Raw genomic sequence first — 22775 nt, forward strand, 5'->3', positions numbered from 1 at the left:
CTAAGCGTCCTTGGCGCTAATTACGCCACCGTAATTTACGGTGCCGTAATTAGCGCCTTCCCCACTCCCATTATGCCCTATGGGGCAAAAATGGGAATGGGGACGGGTAAATGGGGATTGGGGATTTACCGCCCCACTCACCTTGGAATGGGGCGGTAAATCCGCCATCCACCATGGTGTAAACATAGTTTACACCATGGTGGTAAAGTAGGGAACTTACCACCTGGGTTGGAATGAGGGCCTATGTCTTTATTGTGGACAAGCAGGACATTTTATACGTACCTGTCCAAATATACCACAGAAAAGGGTGGGAGGTGAGAGGAGTACGAAGGAGGTGGGAAAAGAGATGGGCCGGCCTTATGGGGAACACAGGTGCCAGGCCCGATGGATGTAAGGTTCCCCAGATGGGTTGCAAATACAGTAGAAATACATTTTGGTGACGTTATGTTTCGCGTTAACTAAGCAGGAGGTTTTGGCAATGGTGGATTCAGGGGCTACAGGCAATTTTGTGGCCATTACTTTGGCTGCACAGTTAGGATTACCTTTGTTGGACAAGAGTAAGGTGGAAGGAGTTGTGGATGGTTCACCATTGGTATCAGGGCCCATACGAAAGCAAACAGAAAAACTGGACATGATTTGTGTACATGGTCAGAGAGGAAATCACATTTGATTTAATAGCAGCACCTCAATTTGGATTGATTTTGGGAATGCCCTGGTTAGTTCTTCACAATCCAAGAATTGATTGGGAAAGGCAAACTGTGTGGTTTGAGGAGGAGGAGAGATGTCAGGAACACATTTTTCCAGAGGAGGACCAGCAAACTGGTTAGTGAAACAGAGGCCAGTAGAACAGATTGTGGGAGCGGTAATAGAAGGAATTCCAGCCCAATATTTGGAATTTAGTGACATTTTTGATAAAAGAATAGCTGAGCAGTTACCCCCACATAGACCTTATGATTGTGTTATTGACTTAGAGCAAGGAGCAAAATTGCCTTGCACGAAAAAGGAAAATCAGTATCTACGAGAATATTTAGATGAGATGTTGGCTAAGGGTTTTATTAGACATTCCACATCCCCAGTCTCCTCACCTTTATTTTTTGTTCCCAAGAAAGAAGGACCCTTGCGTACATGCATTGACTATCGTGCATTAAATAAGGTAACCATCAAGAATAGATTTATGTTGCCTTTGATTTCAGTTCTTTTAGATCAAGTGAAGGCTGCCAAGATTTATACTAATTTGGATTAAAGGGGTGCTTACCATTTGATACGGGTAAAAGAGGGGGATGAGTGGAAAATAGCTTTCAGAACGAAGTTTGGTTTGTTTGAATACCTGGTAATGCCTTTTGGTTTATGTAATGCTCCAGCAGCTTTTCAGTTTTTTATGCAAGAAGTATTGCATGAATTCACTGATATTTTTGTCATTGTTTATATTGATGATATTTTGATTTATTCAGAATCTCAAGAGCAGCATGTAAAACATGTGAGGACTGTGTTGCAAAGGTTACAGGATTATCAATTGTGTGTCAAATTGGAGAAGTGCGTCTTTCATGTGACGCAGGTGGAGTTTTTGGGATTTATATTGACTGATACTGGAATTGTGATGGATCCCAAGAAAGTGCAGGCGGTTAGAGATTGGCCTTCTCCACAATGCATCAAAGATATACAATCTTTTCTTGGATTCTTATAGGCAATTTATTAGCAATTTCTCTAAAATTGTCACTCCCATCACGCATCTATTAAAGAAGGCGGTGAGGTTTAGTCGGAGTTCTGAAGCAGAGAAACCCTTTCAGGAGTTGAAGGTTGCCTTCACTACGGCTCCAGTGTTGCAACATCCCAACACTGAGAGGGCATTTCAGGTTGAAACAGATGCAAGTAATGTGGCGATTGGAGCCATTCTGTCACAGAAAGATGAAAAGGGAGTATGGCATCCTGTAGCTTTTTATTCCAGAAAACTGTCAGGGTGTGAACAGAATTACTCCATCACTGATAAAGAGTTGTTGGCGATTCGGTCCGCTTTCCTTGAATGGCAGCATTATTTACTGGGAGCTAGGCATCAGGTGGTGATGGTAACTGATCACAAGAATTTGCTAATTTTAAGACAGCCCAAACCCTCAGTCCTAGAGAACTACGATGGTCTCAGCACTTCAATGAATTTGATTTTGTGGTGACTTTTAGGCCGGGTAGTAAGAACGGAAAGGCAGATGCTCTTTCCAGACAACAAAATTTGGAAATTCAGTATGTGACGTAAAGACCATCCTTTCACCAGACAAAATTGTTGGGGCCATTACAAAGCAGGTCCTTGAATTGGTTAAGAAAGCTTTACCCTCACGACAATTGCTAGAGTGGCAAAACAGTTATCCGGCATGAACCACAAGGGAGGGACTGCCGTATCATCAGAATCGGTTATATTTACCAACTGCAGAGTTACAAGATAAGGCTTTAGTCTGGTGTCATAAGTCTACCTTAGCAGGGCACGCAGGTCTGAAAAAAATGAAGAATATGTTGGACAAATATTTTTGGTGGCCCACATTGAAACAGGATATGGAGAGATATGTGGACTTATGTGAGAATTGTGCCCGGAATAAGGCAGAGCATGTTAAGAAAAGAGGTTTACTGCAACCGTTACCAACCCCTGAGAGAGCATGGACACACATTTCTATGGATTTTATCACGGATCTGCCCCCCGATAATCAATGTGATACCATTTGGGTGGTGGTAGATTTTCTATCGAAACAAGCCCATTTCATTCCGTGTGAGGGGATACCTGGGGCAGGTAAATTGGCTGAGCTCTTTTTACAACATGTGTTTCGGCTGCCTGGATTGCCAAAAAGCATTGTCTCAGATAGAGGGTCGCAATTTACATCCAGATTTTGGCATGCTTTTTGTCAAATGCTAGGAATCAACTGTGCTCTTCCCCCCATTGGCTGCCACCTGTTTTATATATCAGGTACCTGTGCCAACCACGGGTGGAGGGGCGACTTCATTCGGCTTCTGTGGATCGTGTGTGTTGACACACCTTCCCCCATTATTGTGTTTGACAGACACACACTTTACCCCGGCAAAACACACATCATATTACAAAAAAAACACCTTCTTACCTTTTTCTTGCAGCCACGGTCCGTCGTTCCAGGCCCCCTCAGCTCCTCCATGCAGCTCACAAACAGGAACCAGCAATCTGCGAGGGCTTCCTGGTTCCTCTATGTGAGCTGCAATGAAACCGAGGGAGAAGGGGTTGGAGATGAACGTGGCATGTGACATGTGCCACATGTCATGGTCAGCTCCAACCCCTACTGAGTACCTCCCTGGCTCAGCCTTCACCCTGATGGGTGATGACTGAGCTGGGGAAACACCGGACTGGGTGTGGCGGGCCCCTCCGCTCCACGAGAGGGCCTGCTACACCAGGAGCACACATTTTTTTGTGCAAAATTTGTTTTTCTTTTTTCTTTTTATTTTTTAAATTGGGTTTGCAAGGGAGTCTTAGGGGTTGCAACTGTGGCTCCCAGGGGTTGCAGCTGCGGCCCCCAGAGATCCCCAAATGACATCCCTGGCTAACATGATTCTTTTGTAGTGTTGGGTGCTCAGGGCACTCCAACTCTGTTTGGGTTCTTTAGTAAAGAAGGCATGCAGCTATCTTGCTTAAAACAATTAGAAAAGAAGCCCATGTTTGTGGGGATCAAAGAGGTGGGGAAAATCAGATGAACAGTACAGACTAAAGAATGGTATCGATGGCTAGCTGAAAGGGTGCCATGTGAAAATGGAAAGTCCTAAGACATATAATGCCAAGAAGTTTGCTTATGGGTCAACGGAAGCAAACCTATTGTCCATTTGGAAACTGTTTTTTAAAGGATAGGACTGGGTGGTGGGTCCCACTTACCTCATGATGTCCTGGTATTTTCCAGTTGAATGGTATACAGTGATTTCAGTTTTACAGTTGAAAAATCCCATGACCTTTGAAACATCAGAATGCCTTCTTTCTTTACCATGGCTCCCACAGTCCTTGGGAGGGTTAGGGGTTGTGATGCAGTCCGAAAAATCTAAGTGCATTTCTCCCCACACTGTAAACAATGTTTTTAGAACAATATTAACAGAACAAACTTGCCTTATTTCTTCCATACGCACTCATTTGCCAAACAAGCTGCAATACGTACTGTGTGGCTGGTGTCACAGTTGCTAATGGGCATGTATGTTAACTCATGCATAGATAACATCGGCAATTATACCCAACTCAACTGTACTGGTCAATGACAAGTACAGCTGAATTGGGTATAATTGCAGATGTTATCTGTGCCTAGTACCGACAAATTGTACTTCTGTGTTATTAAAGAGCATACCTTTGAACAATTACTACATGATCCCATATACGTATTTACATCATAATTTTGCGTATTAATTGGTGTCACTCTTGCTGAAAATGAATTCAGTGGATCAATTGCTCTCAAAACCATTTTACAGACTCGCACACAGTTAAAAACGACTAGAGCTTGATCGGCCAGATTTAAAAATTTAACAGTCTGCAAAAGATAGGGGAAAGGCCTACACACGCACATTTTCCATGGTTTGGTATGAAAAAAATACATGGCTCACTGGTGGCGTTGCTAAGCGGTCTTTGCTCTGCTTTCCACTGCCTGCTGTTTGGAGGTGAAACAGCCTGGATGAAAACAGGAGTCACTGACTTAAAGCATTTGTCAGAAAAAAGCAAGAGACATGAATCATGCAAATCTCATATTGAGAATATATTACAGATGCGCATGTTGGGAACTGTAAACATTGCAACACAGTTGAACGATGCCTATCGCCGGAGCGTGATAAAGCATAATGAGGATGTGGATAAAAACCGATACATCTTGTCAAAGTTAATGTCATGACGCGCGCTCCATGGAAACTATGGAGCCGATGGAAGGGCTGATTCCGTTCCTCTACCAGCGGTCTAGTCTCCCACGCACTGCACGTTACCGTCATGACGCATATATATAGGCGTCACACACGGTAATCGATGCGTTGCAACCTTGCTTTCCTCGCCAGGTTTCGTACGCTAGTGCTCCTCTCTGACTCCCCTTGTTAATTCCCGCTTGTTTTCTCTTCTCAAGTCCTCAGTGATTGCCCGCTCAGCTCCTAGCCTTTGATCTCTCATGGTGCTTCCTCCACTCCTCTGTTCCTCCCGCTTTGTAGTCCTTGTTCCTTCTTCCGCTTTAGTGCTTTTCCCTAACTTGTTGTACATACATCTACGATTGTATGCTCCTTCCCACCGCAGCCTTCTGCAGACCTCTTCTTCATTCCTCGGCTACGGTCTCCATCCAAACAGCGCTACGTACACTAGCTCGACTCCAGCAGTGTCTTCTGGGAATTGAAGTCCTCTCATCTACTTCAACGGAAAGCTTTCAGCCTTGATATTCGTAGTGCTACTACATCCAAGCACACCAGGGTTTTTCAGCCACGCTTTTCCCTGGAATTGGGGGCGCACTCCCTGAGGGTCCCTTCTGCCTTGCTGTTTGACAGCGGGCAGGGTGGCTTCCAGTGGAGCTCGTCCCAAACTCAACAGGAAATGACTGGACCTCTGGAGAGAAAGGAGAGCCATAGACACAGACAGTTCCTCAGAAGAACTCAGCACAGGTGAGGAGGAGGAGGAGGGAACCAAGGAGGGTATTTGTCAAGCAACTAATACTTCATCGCATGACAGTTTGCAACGCCAAAGGATGGCTAGCTTAGAGCAGTATCAAGAACTGGTCAATGCCATACAGGGTATAACTGCTGAGCTCCAAACCATGAGGGTAGAAAACACCGCCCTTATGGCTGACAATGCCGCTCTGAGACAACAAATGATTCTGAGAGAAGAAGTTCGGGGAGATCTCCCACCTATGCCCTTACCTTGTGGGAAGTATGAAGGGAACCCCAAGAAGATTAAGGAATTCCTCGATGCCTGTAGAGTATACTTCACTTTTCGCCCAAAGATGTATGAATTCGACAAAGCAAAGGTTGGCTTCCTCGTCTCAAACCTTGGGGGTAACGCTCTAGCATGGGCCACCCTGTTGGTTACAGAAACTGATCCTGTGCTGAATGATTACAATGCCTTTGTATTACAATTCAGAGAACGCTTTGAAAGGACCGAGACTTTGTACGCGTCCTATGAAAACATACCAGACCTCAAACAGGGTCTTGTTGATGTACAAACCTATGCCTCGAACTTCCAGAGGATAGCTTTGGAGACAGGATGGCCTGACTCAGTTAAGCAGACTCTCTTTCGGAGAGGGCTATATGAAGACTTGAAGGATGAACTCTCTCGAGTAGCAAGACCCTCCTCCTTCCAAGAACTGGTCGCTCTGACCCTCCAGATGGAATTTCGAATTTCCGAGAGACGAGCAGAAAGAAGGAAGACCAGATCCAATCCGCCTTCTACACCATCCTCCTACACGCCAGCTACTCCAGACAGATCTTTTTCCCAGACTGAAGAGCCCATGCAAATAGGTGCAGCAAAAGGGTCCCCTCAGCGCAGCAGAAAGAAAGAGATGAAAAGACCTGCACTTGTGCATGTATTGCCGTTCTGAGAAGCACCTTCTAAGAGACTGTCCGGAAGTACCTCCCCGAAGATCGGGAAACGACAGACCCCGACCCTGAGCAGGGACACGGAAGGGGCTTCTCTTGCTAATCCCTGTGTTACAAATCCACTATACCATGTACCCCCTCAAACCAACTTATGGTCCTAAAGATCGTCCTGGAATGGACCTCTACTCAAGCAGTTGAGTGTCTGGCAATGCTTGACTGTGGTGCAGCTGGGAACTTTATGGACGACCAATGGGCCAGTAGATACGCCATTCCTAGGAGAGAAAAGCCTCAACCCATACCTGTAGAAGGAGTGGATGGTACCCCCTTGTCTTCCGGTCTTATCCGACAAGAAACCACAGAAGTCATGGTTAAGATGAAGACTCACCATGAAACCGTGATATTCGATCTGATTAAGGCTGCCCACTTTCCAGTGATACTCGGGATACCCTGGTTAAGAAAACACAATCCGGGAATCGACTGGGTAACTAACATTATTTAGTTCAGGTCAGACCTTTGTATGCAGTCCTGTTTGAAGGAGAAAGGGCAACATTCACATCAGGGTGACACAGTGTCAGCAAGGAGTATTAACTCCATTCCTGTTGCCTATCAAGAATTTACCGACATATTTGCAGACACTCTTCCCAGACCTCTTCCTCCACATCGAGCCGAGGATTGTAAGATCGATCTTATACCTAATGCGGTGGTTCCATTTGGGAGAATGTATCCCTTATTCCTCCCGGAGAAGGAGGCATTAAGAGACTACCTAGCCAGCAATTTACAGAATGGCTTGATACAAGAATCTACTTCCTCTGCTGGAGCTTCTCTGTTCTTTATACCAAAAAGGGCAACCAAGGAACTCAGACCTTGTATTGACTTCAGGGGCCTAATTAGTCAAACCATTCGAGATCGATACCCGATGCCTCTGATAAAGGAGATCATGGAAGCAGTAAAAGGGGCAAAATGGTTTACCAAACTAGACCTCAGAGGGGCTTATCATCTCCTACGAATCAAACAAGGGGACGAATGGAAGACCGCATTTCGTACTCCATTAGGTCATTTCAAGTACAAGGTAATGCCCTTTGGGTTGGTTAACGCGCCAGCCCAGTTCCAAAGATTTATGGACAAGGTCTTCAGTGATCTTCTGTTTAAGTCCACTGTAGTTTACTTGGATGACATCTTGGTTTACTCTCACACTTTCGAACAACATCGTCTACACGTAAGAGAAGTGCTCAAGAGACTTCGAGACCACCACCTATTAGTCAAGCCAGAGAAATGTCTTTTTGAGGTTTCTACAGTTTCATATCTGGGCTTTATTCTGTCAGAAAACTGCATTGAGATGGACCCTAACAAGACTACATCTATTAACAATTGGCCTGTTCCCAGTTCAGTCAAGGACATCCAGAGGTTCTTGGGGCTGACAAATTTCTATCGAAAATTCATCACAGGCTTCTCCAACATAGTCCTACCTATCACAGCTTTGCTAAAGAAAGGGGTGAAGTTCCGTTGGACGCCAGAAGCAGATTTCGCTTTTCATCAGCTCAAACAAGCATTTACCTCCGCACCTATCCTCAGGCAGCCTGATCCGTCTCAACCCTTTATCGTAGAAGCTGACGCCTAACAAGGGGCTATTGGAGCAGCTCTACTACAAAGGAAGGAGGATCAACTCGAACATCCCATTGCCTATTATTCCAGAACACTCACCTCCAGTGAAAGAAACTATTCGGTGATTGAAAAGGAACTGTTGGCAATTAAACAGGCTTGTGAGGAATGGCGCCATTTGTTGCAAGGAGCGAAATACCCGTTTCAGGTACGAACAGACCACAGGAACCTAAGTATTCTCCAACAGATGGAATGCAGGAACTCTCGTCATGCTCGTTGGGCTTATTACTTCTCCCAATTTGATTTCATACTCACATACCTACCGGGTAAAGACAATCACTTAGCTGATGCACTCTCCCGCAGCCATCAAGAAGGATCAGGGAATCACCCCGAACAGGAATGGCTGCTCAATGGGAAGAGATTCATAGGAACAGTAAATAATTATTTACAACAGGTTCTGCCAGCCCAAAAAACCACCTCTCTTCCAAGAGACCCCTCTCTATCCTACAAAGGAGAATACCCGTTTAAAGATGACTTGCTTTACCTACCCACCCAAGATCTCCAGAACCAAGCTCTTTCGTGGTGCCATGATCTGCCCATGGCTGGTCACATGGGCCGTACTGCTACACTGGAACTACTGAAGAGGCATTTCTGGTGGCCAAAGATGAATAAGGATGTTGTGGAGTATGTCTCTTCCTGTCCAGTCTGTGCTCAGAGCAAACACAGTTCGGCTAAACCATTGGGGCTGCTACAACAAGATGAACCACCTGCCGGACCTTGGCAACATATATCTATGGATTTTATCGTTGAGTTACCCAGATCGGGAGGATGTTCTGCTGTCATGGTAGTGGTCGACTCCTTCAGTAAGCTGGCTCATTTCATTCCTCTTAAAGGCACTCCTTCTGCCACTACCACAGCAGACGTGTTCTTAAAGGAGATAGTCCGTCTCCATGGTCTACCTTCCTCAATTGTGTCTGATAGAGGAACCCAGTTCACCTCCAAGTTTTGGACAACCTTGTGTAAACAGTTGCAGATTCAGAGAGCGTTGTCTTCTGGCTTTCACCCAGAAACTAACGGACAGACCGAACGCCTCAATGCTACACTTGAACAGTTTCTAAGATGTTACTGCAACCAGACTCAGGATAACTGGTATCATCTCTTATCGGTTGCAGAATTCTCGTATAACAACACCAAACATACTGCAATAGGAATGAGTCCTTTCAAATGTACATATGGGTACGAACCCAAACACATCCCATTTCCTACTATTCAACCCACTAATGTCCCTACCGTAGACCTACTACTGGACACTCTGAAACAAACTCATAAGTTTGCTCAAGAAACCCTATTAGCCAGTCGCCAGACTTACAAGAGATGGGCTGACAAAAAAAAAAGACCTAATCCTGATTGGAAGAAAGGAAGCAAGGTATGGTTATCCACTAAATACCTTCCCCGGAGAGTCCACCCAGGTAAATTCACTCCGAGATATATTGGACCGTTTTCCATAAAACAACGGATCAATCCTGTGGCCTTTCGGCTAAACCTCCCGCACTCTCTTCGAAGAATACATCCAGTGTTCCATACCTCGCTTCTTAAGGAGTATAAACCTGATCCTTTTTTGAGAACCTCCAGAAGAAAGATACCCAGTGTGGATGATGACGCCAAAGAGTATGAGGTTTCACGCATCTTAGACTCACGTTACAAACACGGAGTCCTACAATACCTCGTACTGTGGAAAGGATACCCTTGGACGGAAAGATCTTGGGAACCAGCCAAAAATCTACATGCCACCAGACTCCTACGCATATTCCACAGACACCATCCAGGCAAGCCTGGAGGACGGCCTTGGCGAAGGGGTTATACTGTCATCACGCGCGCTCCATGGAAGCTATGGAGCCGATGGAAGGGCTGATTCCGTTCCTCCACCAGCGGTCTAGTCTCCCACGCACTGCACGTTACCGTCATGACGCATATATATAGGCGTCACACGCGGTAATCGATGCGTTGCAACCTTGCTTTCCTAGCCAGGTTTCGTACGCTAGTGCTCCTCTCTGACTCCCCTTGTTAATTCCCGCTTGTTTTCTCTTCTCAAGTCCTCAGTGATTGCCCGCTCAGCTCCTAGCCTTTGATCTCTCATGGTGCTTCCTCCACTCCTCTGTTCCTCCCGCTTTGTAGTCCTTGTTCCTTCTTCCGCTCTAGTGCTTTTCCCTAACTTGTTGTACATACATCTACGATTGTATGCTCCTTCCCACCGCAGCCTTCTGCAGACCTCTTCTTCATTCCTCGGCTACGGTCTCCATCCAAACAGCGCTACGTACGCTAGCTCGACTCCAGCAGTGTCTTCTGGGAATTGAAGTCCTCTCATCTACTTCAACGGAAAGCTTTCAGCCTTGATATTCGTAGTGCTACTACATCCAAGCACACCAGGGTTTTTCAGCCACGCCTTTCCCTGGAATTGGGGGCGGACTCCCTGAGGGTCCCTTCTGCCTTGCTGTTTGACAGCAGGCAGGGTGGCTTCCAGTGGAGCTCGTCCCAAACTCAACAGGAAAGGACTGGACCTCTGGAGAGAAAGGAGAGCCATAGACACAGACAGTTCCTCAGAAGAACTCAGTACAGGTGAGGAGGAGGAGGAGGGAACCAAGGAGGGTATTTGTCAAGCAACTAATACTTCATCGCATGACAGTTAATCATCTGGGTGCATTTTTGCGGTACCTTTGAATTGGCTTTACGTGGCCATAATAAAACTGAAGATTCTTTGAATCCTGGTACATTTAGAGGGCTGGTGGGTTTTGTATCCAGCATAGACAGTGTAATGGAACTGCATTTACAGACAGTATTTAAGGGCACTTCAAAAACAATTCAGAATGAGCTGCTAGACTGCATGCTCACGGTAACTAGAGAGATCATTGTAGAGCAGTTAAAACGCACAGATTATCTGGCTCTGCAGGCAGATGATACAACCGATGTTTCCACTAAGACTCAGTCTGTGCTAGTCTATCGCTACATTGATGAACAATTCAGAATAGTTGAAAGGTTTTATGGATTTACTCAGCTGAAAGACTCTAGTGTGCAGACCATTGCTACTGCCATAATGGGAAAATTGGATTAAGTATTCCTTGAAGATTGCCACAAAAAAAGTAATTGCGCAAACATTAGATGGTGCGAATGTAATAAGGGGCTGTCTGGTGGAGTCCAAAAGAAAGTAGCTGTGTTTCCAAATGCCCATGATGTACATTGCAATGCACACCAGCTTAACTTCATCATGGAACAAGCTGTTTCCAAAATATCAGAAGCTCAAATTTTCTTAACTGATATCTCTTGCTTCTTTACATTTTCTTCTCATTTTCCAAGAAGAACCGAAGTTCTAGATGATGATTCAGATAAAACACTACCAAGACCATCTCGCATCGCTGGAGCTACCATATTCAGGTAATATAAACCATTTATCAGCATAGGGATGCACTCCATAGGTGCTATGAGATCATTGAAAAACAGGATGATTTTAAGGGAGTTACTGTGCATGATGCCCTGGGATTCATTAGAACTCTGAAAGAGAAGGAGTTCCTTTTCTTCCTTTTTTTGTTCAATTACATAATGCCCCATGCTGACATTCTTTATAACTAGCTTCAGATGCGAGATATTGATTCTGTGTATGTGCAGAAAGCTACTGCAACTTTTATCAAATGCATTGGCAGAGAACGTGAAAGCACTGACCATTTGGAGGCTAACCTTCCACCAGAAGCAACTTTGCAAGTCGCAATATAAATATGACCTCTTTGAAACATTTTGCAAAAGAAGTATATGATATCATAGTTACACAAGCCCAAGAATGCTTTGCATTTACTAAACACTTGGAGCGGGCCAAATTGTTGCCTAAAAGATTGGCCTATTTCAAACACATGGACAGTCTTTTCCCAATGATGCACTTACTGCACCTGTCCAAGAATACCCGATGTTAAACAAGGTAGACTGTGCACTGAGCTTTCAATTGTTTATGAGAGACCGGAATTCTGTAGTGCAAGTGGGGCAATTTCTTTATTAAAATTGTTCATTGAAAACAATCTCAAATAAGCATTTTGTGAGACGATGCAGTTATTAAAAATTCTGATTACTACACCCATGACAACAGCTGAGTCTGAGCGTTCTTTATGCACCCTGAAGCGAGTTAAAACATTCTTGAGAAACACAATGATTGAGGATCGTCTGAATGCTTTGGCCATGTTGTCCATGGAAAAAGAACTCATTCAAGAGATCCCTGACTTCAATGGTATGTCCCGGGAGGATAGCTCAGCGGCAACGTGCTCGCCTTGGAAACAGGTCTGCGCTTAGAAACCTCTCGGTATTTAAGCACGTTTTAAATACGCAACTAAGACAAGCAACTACGCAACTAAAACAAACAATTCCTGTAACAGCGCCTCGATGCCTGCGGGCTGTGTGAGCGCTTTAAAAATGCAAAATAATAAAAACAATTGTACCACCATTAGTATGTAAAACCTATTGCTTTTTATGTCATATTTGGATGGGTTTGGACAATAAATTACACACTTTGGAGGGCATTTTTCAAAAATGTTTGCGGGGGTGAGAACCCCCTCCATGCCTCTAGGGTGGTGTCAACTCGCGCGCTGCTGGCACTCGCACCAAAATTCACCACAGGAAATGTACTTGTAATGTAATGTAATTCATATTTTTTAATTACTTATGGTCTTCTCTTCGACTCATAGCATTACCCCTGATACCATTTTCTTAAAATAAGCTCTTCTGCCATTTATGTTTCTTTTCTAGATCTTTAGTTTTCAAGATGGCATTAAATGTCACGGTCATAGACCGTGAAAAGAAAAAGTGACTCTTTTTTAAAAAGAGTCATACATTTACATCAGAATTTCTTAGAGTAAGAACTAAAGAGGCTCCATCCACTTCTAAAAACCTGTAATCTTTTCATAGCTCACATGCAATGCAACTCCCAAAACCGCCGCTGTCTGGCAGAGAACATGCTTGAACTGGTTAGGCGGGAAGATGGCTCGCGGCACTCAGGCTTGGCTCCAGCAGCGAATTCCAACGGCTGAGGTGATTGCCTCTCGTGTTGTCTGGTTGTCATGAGGCAGGAGGGCGCAGGTTATTCTCTCACAATGTTGGCAATCACCTCAGCCGTTGGAATTCGCTTGGAGCCAAGCCTGAGTGCCGCGAGCCATCTTCCCGCCTAACCAGTTCAAGCATGTTCTCTGCCATCGTGAGCAGGCAAATACAGCAGACAGGAGAGGAGACACTAGCGCAGTATTTTTGCCCAAAAATGTTTGTGAGGGGTATTAGGAGAGACGACAGGGCGATTTTATTTTGCATGATAACATGATGTGGCACGCCCTGAAGACAATTCTATACAGGCCCATCTCTAAAAATCAATATTAGGGCCCGGATGTGGGGGCAGTGTTGCAATTGGACAACATTTATTGGGGGACCTCCTCCCCATCCATCCATCCATCACGCGCGGGTCTCGGGTCGACGCTACACAGAAAGGCACTCTGGCAAAATGTTATTTTAGTTGGAGCACAGCTCCATCTTGGTCCTGCCCAATAACTTTCCTGGGTGGGAGATGGGTAGTTTAAGGGCACAAATAGAAGACGGGAGCAGGGTGGTGCCACAACCAATAAGGATCAACAGGACCAGCTGCTTTAGGTAAACAAATATTTATTTATTTAAATTAATTTATTTAAATTTATAGAGCGCGCAAACAGCCCTTAGGCATCGAGGCGCTGTTACATGTGATAATCTTAGTTACAAGAGGCATACGAATGGCATTTAAACATAATTACAATTTAATACAGATATTACATATATTACAGGCAGGCGTAATGCTAGTGTTGTATACAGATTGTTGTATACAGATTACAGGGTATACAGAAGGCACATAGTCCGGATTAGGTGAAGAATAGTGTCTTGACTTGCGGAAGGCTATGTGGGAAGTTTCCGCTCTTAGGGACGGTGGAAGGGCATTCCATTGCAGGGTTGCTAAGTAGGCAAAGCTGGGGCCGCCCGCTCGGTCTCGCTTAATTTTGGGTACTGTGACCATGTTAGAGTATGGTGTTCTGGTTGGTCTGGAGGAGGCAGCTCCGTGTATTCTTTGGGACAGGTAGAGGGGGGCCGTTTGGTGGACACATTTGTGGGTTTGAGCAAAAGTTTTAAAGAGGATGCGCTCTTTGATGGGTAGCCAGTGTGCCAGTCTCCTGGCGGCAGAGATATGTTCCCTTCTAGGGATACCTAGGGCTGCGCGGAGGGTGCTGTTTTGGATTATTTTTACAGCTTCTCCATATTATTTACTGACGTGCCTGCAAAAAGGGCATTACAGTAGTCGAGTATTGCCCCTGTTATAGCTCTGGCGATGGTGAGGCAGTTTTACATGGATAGGAATGGTCTGGCAGCATTTAGCAGTTTTCCGTGGTATGCTCCGGCAGAGGCGATAGCATTAACTTGCACAGACATAGAGAGGTTTGAGTCAAGGTATACTCTAAGGGCCTCATTACACGGTATGCGGTAACCATGGCGCTATTAGCACCATGGTTGCCACCGGTATTTTACCGTGTCTGCCTTGGTGGATGGCGGAATTACCGCCCTACTCCAAGGTGAGCGAGGGCGGTAATTCCCCATTCACCAAGGCACTTCCCCATTCCCATTTTTGCCCCCACAGGGCACAATGGGAATGGGGAAGGAGCTAATTACGGTACGGCAAATTGAGGTACCGTAATTAGCACCAAGGTCCCTTTGCGGGCCCGTTCCTTAACGGCTGCTAAAACCAGCCTTTGAGGTCGGGTCCGGCAAAGGGACCTCATAGTAAGGCAGTAAGGGTTTACCGGTACCGGTGCCCTTACTGGTACGGTAAACCCTTAGCGCATAACGTGTAATGAGGCCCTAAGTGTTTTACTGTTTCGGAGACTGAGATTTTGATGTTATCAATGGTAAAGTGGCTGAATTGGTTGTTGAGTTTTTTAGAGTTTCGGCCAGCACGTCAGGCATAGTACGATGGTTGCTTGTTTTGTTCCTCTCCTCCTCCCCCGCCCCACTCCTCTTGTCAACTCTCCGGCACTACCAGAAATGTCGTCAGGCCTAGTACGATAGTTGCTTGTCTGTCTCATCTCCTACCTGCCCACCCCCTCCCCTTCTTACCTTTGTCATAGATCTTTTACTATCTGAAATGTCATCAGGCCTAGTACTATAGTAATTCTTTTCACATTTTTAATATCTCAAGTCCTTGTAAGATTGTCATTGTATTTTCCCTTGCTCCCTCCCTTGCCTTGAAGCCCTTTGAAACACATTGTGTATAGGTGCTATACAAATAAACAATCAATCAATCAATCATGGCCCAGTTAAAAATGCTAGATAGTCAAAGAGAGTCCCTTTAAAAGATGCAATGTGATCCATATTCGCAGAGTACAGGGGGAATGAGGCACCTTCCCCCTTAGTTATTTAGCAATGGGGGCAGAAACATCACGTTGGCCCATAGAGGTGCTTACAGTTTTCAGTTTCTGGGTGTACATCCTTTATGAGACTGTGCGCAGTGTCAGTGTGGCTGGGGATGAAAACATCAATTGGCTTCAAATTCATGTGCATGAACTGCACTATTGATAGTGCAGTGATTTCGGCACATTCGGGGAGCCATATGCAATTTTGAATTCTTTTAAGGTAGTCTACGTCATGAAGTAGGAAGCTACCAAGGTAACTCGGCAGGTTAAGTACCTGTTTCTGAGATGTTATAGGTTTATAGGTTTAAAGCTGGCTGTAAATCTTATGGCTTTTTGCAATTCCTTATAAAAAAAAAATACTTTAAAACCCACCATTCGGCCAGAGGATGGGTTGGGCTGGACTTTTGCTCAGATGGAGGGTAGGGCCATTTCTGTCCCCATAGTGGCACCAATGAAAACACTGCTCAGATTCCTAATAATTGCCATCAGCATAATGAAAGCATTTATTTTTGATTGAGCAGTTTGAGAAGCAAATAACTTCAGAAGTATACCCTTTGATAAAATTCAAAGGAAGGGGCACACAAATCAGAGGGTATTTATGGGAGTGGTCAAACGAAAAAACTAAACACATTTTAAAGAAAACCGACAGATTTAAGTTTGAGAGGTATGATTGACTTTGGCAGGTGTTTGTTTCTGTCACACCATAAGCTGTAGATTTAGAAAACAATGTCCCAGTATGTGAGAAGCCTGGCTTTAACATAGATGGGCCCCACCTCAATGATATTAAAAGCCCAACCAACTCTTTGGCGTCTGCATCAGGCCAGAAGCAAGAACAGTCTCAGCAAACAAAGGGACTATAAACACGTGATTCACTGCTGGTGTACGGAGCACCTTTAAGAACCCTGAAAGTGTTCTTTGCAAAAGGGGGGCAAGGTAGCAATTGGGGGGAGCAGTTGTCCCTCTTTGCCACCACTTAAGGACACCTATGCTCTTGGGGGCCCATTTCAAAATGATGTTTGGATGTCCCATTGCCTACAACCTGGAAAACAAGTCTGAGGCACATGTGGGGTGCATAGAATATAATGCTCCAGGAAAGGCAACCTGTAACTTGCACACTGCAAGGCCACATATAATGTACTGAAATAAGAAGTATTTTGCTTTGTCATAAGACTGCAATGTCTCCATGCCCCACAGAGGCTCGAAGCACATTGCAATAGGGCAATGAAAAATCTAATTTTTTTGGCAATAATTTTGTCCTCTCTTGTCAATATGTTGCAGATAAATTATGGGTTTCCAAACAAGGTTATGATGATGTGTTTTGCCATAAGCCCCACAAATATCTTCTCTCTCTGTGGCATAAGGATGACTGATAAGGCTCTATGGCATTTTCTTCAAGCTTTCCATTAAGAGCTAGCGTGGTCAATATCGTCAAAGTAATCCCTCAACCAACGGTTATAAAAATTGATATTGTTGCTCATGCAAAAAAACTTCTCACTCAATTGAGCTATAATACATATTACTGATCGTCCTTCCTCTTAGGATTTCCGTAGGGTACTACTACATATTGATATTTTGCTGTTACTGCTTACTGTAATTTTGAAGATAGGATACTAAACATTGTGGTGTAATTTGTACATGCCAACCACCATGTCTGTTCACTCCGGCACCAATTAATGGATCTGCAGATGTTAAACATTTTAAAGGCTTCTCTTGGTATGTTTTGATGAGTGACGCTCCAGCAACTTGAGTCGGTGGGCAGCGGTTGTCAAAAAGGTGATCCTGTTGCTACGATGTGCAGTTAGGCGAATCAGCAGTTGGAGGGAAATTTGCGTCGAGTCGAGGTGTAATGCCTGGCAAGAGTCAGCAAGTTGATTTGAGCCTAGCAGATCATGGGCTTTGACGGCTGCCTGACTGGTTCTGAGGCAGAAGAACAGGGTGCCTTGGCAGATCTGGTCCGCCAGATGCTGTGAGACCCAATCCAGGGGCTAGAGGACAGGGTGAGTTCTTCCAGGGTCTGTTCTCCTGACTCTGGTTGATTATGGTGCAGAATGGCAGTTTCTGGTCCACAGCAAGTTTTATCCTCAACGTGCCCAGGGCGTTGGTAGGGGGCAGAGCTGCCTTCTGCTTTGGGCTGCTCCTTTTTCACCTCAATTGTTGAGGGCCTTGAAAAGTGTAACCCTCCCAAAAGAGGTCCAATGAAACACTCTCAGATGTTGTTCCAGAGAGCATCAAAGAAGTGGTGGCAGACCCCATCTTTTCAAGCTCAACATCCAATGGTGATTGGACTAAAAATAACCTGTTTTAGGGTCCAATCACTGCTCTTGAAATTAGTGGACTTTGCCCTTCTAACATCACACCCAAAGTATTTTGTTCTAGAGGAATTGGAGAGGCCAGGAAGGAGAGGCAGAGGCAGAGAGAAACAAGATGGTGGAAACCTCCCACAACTGTACAGTGCTCTCCCTGTCTACACTAACCGCACCCCTTACTTTCGTAATAGGATCAAAGGCCTTACAAAGGAGCAAATAGAGGCAATCCTGCAGTCTACATTCCTGCCGGTAGGGCAAGGTCCAGCTGTCTGGGTAGAATACACATAACCCCTCCACAGCTAAACTTGGCCTTCAAGTTTGGCACATGGGTCATATCAGTTTTATGTGGCTGCAACGACTATGAGCAGTGATATGCACCATACACTAACTCAGGCATGGCCTATATTTAGGGTGTACCTTGCCACTAGCATGGGCTACTTACAATCATTAGAGTTCGGTACAGGGGTGCATATTGTAAATCCATACCGTGCGCTGCAGAGACTTAGCTTTCACAGCAGCTGCCAAAGGGACATCTGTGACCTCTGAACCTGCTGTGTGCCACTAGTAGAGCAGGCACTGTAGATGAGGATACTGATGTAGTAGAGCAGGGCATATGTACACACTATGCTTTTTGCATAGAAAAGTATGGAAGAGGAATCTTGATCGGCAGATTTCCCTTTCAGAGATGGAATTAACTGCATAATTTTAGTAAATTCATAAAAATCAAAAAAGCCAGGGCTTCTACACCCTTCCCAAAGGGCAATCCGTCACGGCCGCATACTGTGCCATGTTAAAGAGGGGAAAATGGAATCCACCTGACCAATGCCTTGAAGTGGAAAGAGCTTGGACTAACACCTAGGAAAGGCAGTCTTTGCAGCCTCTTTCCATTTCCTTGTGATCACATATTGGATGCGCTACAACAGTGGAAAAACAGTGTTCTGGACATACACAATGGCTACAAGCATTAGAGACAGCCTCAGTGACTGGAGTGGCTGTAATGTCATTCAAATAAGAGTTATATGGCTTGAGGCACCGACGATGCGGACGCCTCACTGAGAGCTCCGTGGGATGCCCGGTGTTTGTCGCCATAAATGCCTGTTTAATTGCATCATCCCTGGCACGGAGTAAGCGTGAGGGATGGCGGAGCACCTCGGGAGTCTGCGGCTGGACTGGGAGGTGAAATCAGAACGGGGAAGCCCCTCCACCCTCCGGCTCCAGGAGCCCAGCCCGGGGCTGAAATCCACCTCCAAGATGGCGGTTCCTGCGGACCTGCACTAAATCCCCCCACTGAACCGACCAGACCAGCATGGACCCCGACGGTCGGGGTCTCAGGACATCTTGAATAAAGGTGTTGAGGCGGCCGCAGCTCCTGTTTCGTCCCTGCTCCCTGAGACCAGCGACAGAGAGGGGGATCGGCGCCTGGTGGAGAGGGGTGGTGGATGCCCTCCCCGTCCGTGGAGGTTGGACTGTTGGACATTGCGAGGGGTCTCCTGGGCCCGCCTGCCTTACACCGCAGGCCCACTCTACATAAACCCTCTGCCTGACCGTTGCGGACGTCCCGCCCACAGCAGACGTGGAGGCGGAGAGCGGGCCGCATCGCCGGCAAGGAGCCGGCACAGTAGCACGCACCCCTGCCGTGCCTGACTTCTGGAGCAGCGGGGAGCTGTGGAGGTGTCCCCAGCCACCCACCATCAGCCACACCAACACCCCGCCCTGACTTTGGCCACGGGACCACATGCAGTGTCAGTCCCTCTGCCCGCACAATCCCCCCAGCGGACCCACCATGCTAGCCCTGGGACCCTGAGGAGGGAAAGGAGGCCTGCAGCCCACGTGCCCACCAGCACAGGTCCAGCACCAGTTGGGGCCTTCCCATCACCAGACCAGCACTACGCCTCTTGGCCTGTGACAGGCCTGTGGACACTGACATCGGACTGGGGAGGCACGAGTCAGCCCTCCTTGGTCTTCAATTGCCCCATTTAATGCCCCCCTCGGGGCCCATCCACCCTGGTCCACGTGGACCCAACGGGCAACACCCCGACCACACGCCTGAAGCCTGCGGACCTCCGCCACTACAGGCAACACTGAAGGATCTGCCTGGGTGGCCCCCCTGCACAAAAAGGGAAACATGGAGAACAGCAGCCCAAATGAAATTGACAATGCAGTAGAAAATATCCCAACCACTGCAGTAAACCTCAGCAAACACTAGCCTATATAGGCTGCGGAGAGGTCTGTGGAACTTGCCTGGAACCCTTACCAGCAGTGACCTGACAGGTGGCATTGTTAAGGTATGGCCTCCCCCCAAGACACCCTGCAAGGATCCACGTGCCCAGCTGGGGCGAAAAGGGGGTCACAACCGAAACTGCCCCCCCAATAACAGCTTGTTACTGTTACCGTAACCCGTGCAGACGGCGACCCAGACACCAAGATGTCTAAGCAGAAGGGGCCAAAGTCAGCGGATATAGCCAATTTACTCCACTTGAAGGAGAAATCTAAACAGCCTTTCCCCCCACCCCGACCCAGCCTTCCTCGCCCACAAGGGCCCAAGGACAATGGGCTACAAAAGACGATATTCAGGGCCTCCTCGCCGACATCAAAATGGAATTCTGCAACTGCATGGCAGAGGTTACAACCAAGATAGATGGCCTGGACAACCTCGTGGACGAGGTGGAACATAGGGTCGGGGACACAGAAGACCAAGTCCTGGAACACATGGCGCAGATTGCGGAGCTGCGACAGAAAACCCAGATTCTGGAGAACAACGCAGAAACTATGCACCGCAAACAGGAGGACCTGGAAAACAGGACCCGCAGAAACAAAATCCGTATCAAAGGGGTTCCCGCCTTGATCCCGGACCAAGCCCTCCCTGCCTACATCAGAGATCTCTTCCAGACTCTTCTCCCGGACGGCGATAAGTCACTACTTCTTCTCGATCGCACTAATAGACTGCGAGGCCGCAGGAATACCCCATTGGCGGCTAGCCTTGAAGTGATCACTAGTACATTTTTTCTCTACGAAACAGGAGATCATGACAGCGAGCCGCTCACAAGGCGACCTGACATACCAGGGAGCCGCCATACAGCTGTTCCAGGATCTAGCCACCTCCACAGTCCAACGGCGGAGAGCCCTTCGGCCTCTAACAACCTTTCTGCAGGATCAGAAAATCAAATATCGTTGGCTCTACCCGGCCTCGCTTCAGTTCACAATTGAGGGCCAAACAAGAGTAATTCACGCCCTGGAGGAGGCAGGCAGCATTATGGGGAGCGAGCCCTCGACACCTGGGGAAGATACAACTACCTCCCCGACAGGTAAACCACGCAGCTCAACACCAAAGCCCCAGCATAGCCGCTGGATGAAATTTCCAAAAGGAGGGAAAACTCCTGTCGCACATGATTAGTAACCGACCATCAGCACTCCATGCCGGAACCTGCATTCTTGGCACCCAGGCGTTCCACGCAATGCCACAGCCGAGGGATTGACAGTCACTCCGACCCAAAGCCTGTTTGAGCCGGTTTAGTTAATTTTTGTTCCTTCCTTTCTTCTCGTTGGGCTGGGACCTTCCCCAGACCCCTTGGTTACTGGGGCCCTGTTGGCCTTGAGTTGGACAAAGTTAAAACTCGGTTGCAGCTAAGTCGGGCCGACACTGGCTTCCCGGTGGACTCCCCTGACCATAGGATTAACCCCCCCACCTGAATCCTAATGGCACCCCTCTGACCTCCCCTCCAGCGCACACCATACTCTGCTACATCTCATTGAATGTCGGGGGCCTGAACTCTCCCACAAAACATAAGTCCATCCTTTGACGCCTGCAGGACCTTCAGGCCTCGGTGGGGTTCCTCCAGGAGACCCACCTCTTAGCAAAGGACTTCACAGACTGTGGTGATGAGCGTTCCCAACATAATACCTGGCCTCTGGCCCCAGCAAGAAAGGGGGCACAGCGATTCTGCTAGCGAAAGGCATCCCCTTTAAAGAGAAGGAGACCCTGTTTAGCCCAGATGGCAGATTTGTAGCGATTAAGGGGAATCTCTACCACCAACTCCACACGCTGATCGCGGTCTATGCACCAAACGACGGTCTTCTACACAGCCCTGGAATCCACTCTCCTCCCCTTCTTCGAAGGACGGGTGGTCCTGGGTGGGGACTTCAATGGGGTGCCCAACCTCTCACTGGACAGGACAGGCGCCCCGTCCACCAGGGACTTCAGGTTAGCTTTGGGCCTCCGCCACCTGTTCAAAACACTAGGCCTGGTGGACACCTGGCGGGTCCTTCACCCGGACACCACAGACTACTCTTTCTTCTCCCACGTCCACCGCTCCTCATCCCGAATAGACCTGATTCTAGCTAGCCCACAGCTTCTGCAGTTCACGGATGATGTGGAAATCGGTGCGAGGGTGCTGTCGGACCATGCCCCAATTCTTCTCAACGCAAGGGTCTTTGACCCGGATCCCCCAGAAAGACGCAGATGGTCTCTATATGAGCCAATGCTGCATGTGTGTGTGCGATGCTATAGCCAAGGCGATCAGCAATTACTTTAAGGAAAACCCCCCCGACTTCACCTCTACAGCAACGAGATGGGAAGCCATGAAGGCCGTAATCAGAGGGGAACTGATAGCTCAGGCTGCCGCATATACGAGAAGGCGAACCATAAACAGAAACAGCTAGAGAAGGAAATGGCAGAGGCAGATGCAACCCTAAAAAAGAAGTGCTTAACCAAAGCGGCCAAAATGGTTAGATTAGCTCGCACGAAGCGGGAAGCTCACTATGCGGAGGACACAGCCCAGACCCTGCTCCGGACCAAACAGAGCTATTACGTGAATGGCAATAAAGCTAATAAATATCTGGTGAGCAAACTAGCCACGGAACGCCGACGGAACCACATTACTGC

At 47.0% G+C, this 22775-nt stretch overlaps 2 long non-coding RNA genes across 3 annotated transcripts in view; one reads left to right on the plus strand and one right to left on the minus strand.

Moving 5' to 3' along the window:
• LOC138569239 (uncharacterized) overlaps positions 1-4055 on the minus strand; it is a 46034-nt gene extending 41979 nt beyond the window's left edge. The window contains exon 1 of the long non-coding RNA XR_011303183.1: positions 3872-4055. This is a non-coding gene — a long non-coding RNA (uncharacterized lncRNA). The remainder of the gene's footprint in view (positions 1-3871) is intronic.
• The window catches only part of LOC138569232 (uncharacterized), a 97370-nt gene that overhangs the window by 53159 nt on the left and 21436 nt on the right, over positions 1-22775 (plus strand). Inside the window, exon 3 of one of the 2 annotated variants that reach the window (XR_011303181.1) lies at positions 11488-11565. This is a non-coding gene — a long non-coding RNA (uncharacterized lncRNA). The remainder of the gene's footprint in view (positions 1-11487; positions 11566-22775) is intronic. The other variant, XR_011303180.1, reaches the window with a different exon arrangement.

The sequence above is a fragment of the Ambystoma mexicanum genome, chromosome 1p, assembly GCF_040938575.1.
Source record: "Ambystoma mexicanum isolate Mex_15411 chromosome 1p, UKY_AmexF1_1, whole genome shotgun sequence".
Taxonomy (NCBI): domain Eukaryota; kingdom Metazoa; phylum Chordata; class Amphibia; order Caudata; family Ambystomatidae; genus Ambystoma; species Ambystoma mexicanum.